The following is a 7,404-nucleotide window of genomic DNA, read 5'->3' as shown; positions in this document are numbered from 1 at the left end:
TCATCACTCAGAAGGTGGTAAGGCAGTGGCACAGGCTGCCCAGAAAAGCTGTGGATGCCCCATCCCTGGAGGCGCTGGAGGACAGGTTAGATGAGGCCCTGAGCAACCTGGTCTAGTGGGTGGTGTCCCTGCCCATGGCAGGGGGTTGGAACTAGATTAACTTCAAGGTCCCTTCCAACCCAAGACATTCTATGATTCTGTGAATGTAGACACATTACTTATTGTCTTTGAGCAAGCATCTTCAAAGTCTTGCTCTGCAGAAGATGTTGTGGGCAGGACTCCCAAACATGGCCAAAGACGGAGGACTGAACTACAGACAAACTGCTTCAGATACTCTTGAGCATTATTATCCTTCCAGGGAGTCCAGCCTGACTCCAGTGGTATTACAGAAAACAGGATTTCAGCACCAGGTATATAGGACTTGGCCAAGGGAACAAGAAGCTTTTGCTACATTTGGATGGACCCGTTAATTCCAAATGCTTTCAGGGGAGGAAAGACACCTTCAAATAGACTCTTGCAGATGATTCAATGGATATTAGACTAACCAAGAAAGCCAGGAAATATTTTGCGCTGGAAGCGTGCTATCACTTCAAGCAGCCTCCCAAAAGTTTACATATTCCTCAAACTGTAATTTTTTCTTTCAGAACACAACATTCTTGTATAACATTTTTTGTGCGATTAAGGGTTGAGGGCACATAAAGTCATTTTTACCAGGTTCCCTTTTCTTGTGACTTCTGAACCAAGGCAACCAGTGCAAAAGGTTCCTCCAAGCCCTACTCAGACAAGCATTCCCTTCCTCTCATATCTCCACTCCGTCTCCGTGACCCTCACTATCAGAGTTTAATTGTCTACGCCTTCTTGCTCACCAGCCTAGTCTCCAGGAACAGGGGAAGTCTCCTTACCTCACCGTTTGCTAAACCCCACATATTGGCATTGATTGTATTCTAGGAGGTTGCTTACAAGTTGTGCCAGCACTGGCATTTGTTCACAGCATATCCTGTTTTAGCAGCCTTTGTATTCATTGCCCTGCCCATTTTTCTCCTCTCCTACTCCTCCACTCACCAGCCTCCACTCCAGAGAACACTAATAAATAAAACATAGCAGTTGAAAATTTTTACTTAAAAACACAATCTATGTTGAAATTAAAACAGGATGGCCATTGGAAAGCCCTAGTACTTATATAGTATTTTTCCTATATCATGTTTTGCTAGTTCTTTCTTCTTTCTGAATCATTTATTTATTTATTTATTTATTTATTTATTTATTTATTTTTCTTTTTCCCCATCATGTTAATCACAGTGGACTGTGTTCAATAATAGCAATGAATAACAATGACATGGAAATGGTTTTGGACATAGTAGGACACAAAGAAGTTAAACCATGCTGTCCTGAAAGGAGTGTCATGGTTTTTAAAACTTACCGATTGTCTTTTATTTAAGTATTCTGTTGTATTAGAACCACCAGAATAAATGAATTATCAGATTTTGTGTACTTGGTCCTTCAGTAGATGTCCTGTCACTTTCAGAAAACACATTTTTGCCTGAAGGTATTCAGTTGCATGAATAACCTATTAACCCACAGAACATGAGGCTGGGCCAAGGTGAAACATCCATGTAACATTTCATTTTTGAGAGCATATCTTTCTTCCATTCTTCTTGGCTGTACTACTAGTCCCAGATATTTTTATTTTTTTATTTTTCAATCCAGTGACAAAGAGAAAAATAAGCGATAGTATTTTTTCATCTCTTTCATGAATTTCTATGAACTACCTTGCTATAATCCTATTTCTCCTTTGTACAATAAACCAGCTGCTCTGATTCTGTTTGTGTACACATGATGTTAGGAAAAAACCAGTCATCTCCAGACTCAGTTGTGGCCTCTCTGATTATGTTCTGATGGAGTCAGAGCATAGTTCAGACTCCATCCACTCCAACAAGGTGGAAATGAGGGGAAAATCATCAATAAAAGGCATTTTTGAAATTTGGCATGCTATTAAGTGGATTTAAATCCACGGTGTTTCATAACATCAGGATTATCAAAACAGATTATATTGATAGATTATGAGGAAGGAGAGGTAAACATGGTTTAACTAGTGAAACACCTCTGTCACCAAAGTGGAATAGCACTCAACGGACTCAGCATGATGTTGAAGGTTATTTTTTTCAGCACAAGCTGAGTCTAAATAGGCCCTCCCTGCTGCTGTAATCTGTATTATTTGGCCACAGATTTTTCAAAGAAGATGAAACACTATTCGGTCCTGAATTTCACGTTTATTAAAAGATTTCATCTTCTCCTGTGTAATGTTTGCATCACAACACAAATCATCAGCTTGCTTTGACCCTGACACCATTTTATAGGCTTAATAATAATAAATCTATGTCCTGAAATAGTTTCTGCAGATTACAGCAATCAATCAAAATTCAGGGAGCCTTAAACCATTAATGTCATCGGCAATGATCCAGCACCCTGGGAATCCATCTAAATCAGCCATCATTACTGAAAATGCTCCTTAAGAGCCTTAAGATAAAGGTAGTATTTGGGAGCATAAATTGCAGTTCTATTTTTATCAGCCATTGAGAGATGATTTTCATAGTTTGTTTGTTTTTTTTCACTCTTTTTTTGTGTGTATCTGTTTTGAACAAGACAAAACCAGAACAATTCTTTCTTTTGCCTCATGCAGCTGTTTCGGTTATTGTAATAGAAAAATAAAGGCAATACATGGTAGATTGTTTTACTAGAGTGAAACCAAAGTATTTGCTATGTAAAGGAGTTTCTAGACTTTTTGAAGGAAAAGGAAATATATGCCATTTTATGCCCTTTGTGCACTGCATATTGTAACATTCCTGGTTCAAGGCAGTGCTCCTCAGGGAAGGTCTGACCAGTTGATGGGGCTACAGATATCTACAGATCTGGTAACTTCACACTGTGGAGTTTATTGATATGGAGAAACAGTACAAGAGGACAAAGCAACAAAGCAACTTCACTGAGAGATATATCTGCAGATCTTCGTCTTATGATTTTCTGTAGCCATCTATTAATAGGCTACCTGAAAGCACATCAGGCAAAATCAGTGGCAATAGTGAAATGTTGCAGAACTCAGATACTTTTTTTTTTTTTTTTTTTTTGTAAACAGGTAAAATTCTCTTTATTTTGCAGTTTTCAGTTTCTGTGTAGGTTTAATTAAAAAGAAATGTGTTTGTATGTGATTTTATTTATTTACTCATTTTTCCTTGTCTGTTGGGGTTGAAGTATTCTAGTAAAACAGAAGGGAGGCATGTAAGCACACAACCACATCTTGATCACATCAGTATAGGCACTGTGACCAGCATTGTCCTGAGAGCAGCCATCACATTAGAAAGATCAGAGCTCTGTCACTATTAGGGATGGTTTCAAGATGCTGTTGATGATTAGGCCTGGCCTCCCAAATTGGCTAGAAGCTAGCTGATCCCCCTGCAGCCTAAACCGTAATGGAAGATATTGGGAAGCAACTGGGGCAGTTCAGCAGACTCAATCTTCATCAATCTGTATCTCAGCAGAGTTTGATCCAGATAACTATAAAATATACTAGCAAACTCAAAGTCAGAGGAATAATTTTTAAGTCATGTTAGTACAGATAGGAATCAGCTAATTGGTTTGTCCCTGTCAGAAGAAATCTCTGAAAAGGGAACAACTTTTTTTTTTTTCCAGTAACCTAATTTATCCACAGGTTTAGTTGCCATTCTGTTGTTCATGCCATTATTTTTTCCCAAAATAGAGCAAAAATGAAGTTACTGCATGGATGATTTTGAATCAATACCTAAAAGAAAAGAAAAGGAAAAGAACACAAAGCCCTGCCTTGGAAAGCATGTTGTGTGTTTCTCTGAAAAGCAGCTTATTTTTCAGCTAATTCAAAGGAGATATATCTACAGACAAGTTTTCAGCCTCCTGTTTCATACTGAAAAATGGACTGTGTAAGAGATTAACCTTCTCATTCCCTACTTGTAAGGAGTACTCGAGTCTCACTTGGTGGTTCCTTGTTATTGCAACTGCTATAATTCCCTTGATAAGAGATTAGCTACTGTTCTGCACTTGAAATATGACATTGGCATTGTTCTCTGATAATGGTTCAAACCAAGCTTCAGGTGTCTAGGGAAAAAGATTTCCACAGCTGACTCATTCCTAGTGAGAATTCTCTAAACTTTGCTCCCCATCACCACATATAAAATTTTGGTCCCACCAGAAGCACACCAGGGTCCCTTCCCTGAAGCTTGATTATAGCCTGCGGAGTCTATGCAGTAGAGAAAGCTAGGTGTAATGGAAAACAACCAGACATTATTTCTCATCTGTTTTGTGAGTTAACGTGAGAATAATCTATGAAAATCATAATCTAAAGAGCATGCAGCTAAATAACCTTCTCTTGTTCTCCCCTTAACCTTGTATTCCCTAAAATGATACACTTGACCTTTTACGTCTTTTAAGTTTGATAGCAATATCTTTCAAAAACAGACAGGCAACTATGACCTTGACAATGTCAAATAATTTTATCTACCATTAGATGCCAGCCCTTCTCATTTAACTGATTTGCATTCGGGACTGCAGCTCTCCCTGAGCTAGGTGGCTGTTAATGGGGCCTGCTGCTGTGGCTGGTGATGCAATGAGCTATAAATGCAACCTTTTATTTTAGCTTTTACTATGCAAGTAAAACCAGTTACTGTAAAAGCTGTTTGGGAAAATCAGTGACAAAGACCATCAACTGAATAATGTGGCCCAACCTATGTCTGAAACTTTGCTACAGAAATTGCAGTTAAAGACTCAGGATGGGGACCAAAAAAAAACCTAAGGCCACGACTTTGAAGGTGGATAACTACTACTTTCATGGAGTAGAAGAACAAGCAACAATGTTCTTATTAGGTTATTTTCTGAGGTTATTTCCCATGCATACTAAACTGGGCTAACAAGGAAAAGCACATGAGAAGGAGCCATGTTGTTTCTTGGGGTTCATGAAAATTCACCACTGCCATGATTTGGGGGATGTTTAAGGCTCCATCTTTCTGCTGCTACCCATTTGAGAGAAAGGACAAATGCATATTACTCTGGGCTCTTCCTCTTTTGCATTTCTGTTTGTCAACCCTACTGGGCTTGTTTCAGTCTCTGTTCTATGGACTTAACAAATGGTTATGAAATCAGTATGTGAAGAGGTGTTATGGTGTAGGAACATGCCATATCTGATCCCACGACAATGATGAAATAGAATCACAGGATCACAGCACAGTTTAGGTTGGAAGGGACCTCTGGAATTCACCTGGTCCAGCCTCCCTGCTCAAGGAGGGACTCCCAGAGCAGGTTGCCCAGGACCAAGTCCAGTTGACTTTTGACGATCTCCAAGGAGGAAACTCCCCAGCCTCTCTGGGAAACCTGTGCCAGTGCTCCATCACCTGCACAGTGAAGAAGTTCAAAGGGAACCTCCCATGTTCCAGTTTGTACCCATTGCCTCTTGTCCTCTCACTGGGCACAGTGAGGCCTCTGTTTGAGCTTCTACAGATGTGAAGTCTTGAGGGACTCGAAATAAAGAGCAGTGAATAGAAATGGCACTGGGATACACAACCATTATTCCTGCATACAAGTGCTAAGCCCTTCGTATCTGTTACAGTTGGAAGACAAAAACACCCAAAGACCTGGGCAGTAACAGAACTCAGGGATGTGTCAGATAATGACCTAATCCACAAATGAGGTTAAAACCAGCTTCTTTCTGAGTTGTGTTTTATCTTCAGCAGAACAAGCAAAGGTTAATGAAATACCTATATTTTCCAAACAGGTTTGGAAAGATGTAAATCTCTGGAACCTCTTGGGAAGAACATTTGGACTCTGAACAGCTAACTCTTGACACAGTATCCCTACTCTCAAAGGAATGTTATCTTATCAGGGAGAACTGCTAATTTGCCCTGAGTTGTATTTCTATACAATCTAAACAGGAAGAGACTATTTCAGATCTGGGATGTCTGGTGTGTGGATTCCCTGTAATTACCAGCATTTAGTCTTTTCCTTAACCTTTGGCCTTCCAGTTCTGACTGCCTGCTTCTGTAAATCTGAGGGTTTTGATCTGTGAGCCCAACCTGCAAACTGAGACATTGACATTAGCATAGCAAGGGAGAAAAGACCAGCAGGATCACCTGTATGCACAGGGTATTATATGGCATAGACAGTCCTTCTGGCAACTAACTCTGTTCCAGAGATTTCTAACTCTATTGGTTCTTTTGAGGAGCAGCCCAGATTCTGTCACATTGAACTCTGTTGAAATTACGTAAGAGAGATTTGTTATATCGGTGACTGTGTATACTACATCCAGCACATGAATTAGACCATGATCGTATGGATCTACATCTGATCTTTACAAATACTTCAATGTATTCAATAGAGTATATTGCATTTAGTTAGCCACATGCATACTATGTCTCTAAGAGCAGAACCTTAATTATTGGATACATTTAGCTCTATCCCACATTCTTTCTGATGTATACCATAAAGAAAGTGTTAGTAAAAACTAACAATCGTGTGGCCTTCCTGGAGATTAATGAAGCCAAATGAGTATAGAAAGACTTGCCTTAAAAGTATATGTTTCTTCTTAAACAAAATACCTGATCTTTCTAGGTTTGGACTAGTTTAATCTCAGCAGATATCAATTTCCTAATTTCAAAGTTCTACAACCTAAAATATTAAAAACTAGGGGAGGGCCCAGATCTGCTGGTGCCAGCACCATTGTGAAGCTATGCCATAAGGCACTCATTCATTAAATGTGCATGGCACGGCCTTGTGTCTCCTGAAGGTTAACAAGCCCTCAGGAATATCAAGTACCCTCTGTAGGAGCTGCTAGAGATGTGAGGTCTTAAGGGACTTCAAACAAAGCGTACAGTTCTCAAATGGTGCTGGAGTACACAATAATTATTCCTATCTACAGCCACTAAGCCCTTCAAATCTGCTACAGCTGTAAGATAAAGCAAACTGGTAGGGTGTGTTGAAGAGAAAAAAAATGAAAAGTGGGCAAAAAGATAAGCATAGTCATGCAAATATGTGCACAGGAAAATGCTTCAGATCTCCTGGAGGCTTTTCTGCTCCTAACCTGAAAACCCAAATCTCTTCCTCAGCGAGCTGGTATTCTGGCTCAGCCTTTCAGACTATTTCCTTACTGGTTGAGGCCCAGAGAGAAAATGAAGCAGGTAGAGGCATGCTGGTGACCTGAGAGAGCAGTATTTACAGTATGTGTTTTATGGAAGCTATACCTTAAAATCTTTTACTGATTATGAGGTTATTTCTGAAAATTGAGGGAAGGATTACTACTTTAATTACCATTCTGTTGAACATCTGAAAAGGGCATTTGACCATCTCCAAACTGTCCAGGAGGAACTGCTGGTTGTCCCTGGATTTTCA

The sequence above is a fragment of the Aythya marila genome, assembly GCF_965140915.1.
Source record: "Aythya marila genome assembly, chromosome: Z".
NCBI lineage: Eukaryota > Metazoa > Chordata > Aves > Anseriformes > Anatidae > Aythya > Aythya marila.
The sequence above is the reverse complement of the archived record's forward strand: the minus strand, read 5'-3'. Positions refer to the sequence as shown.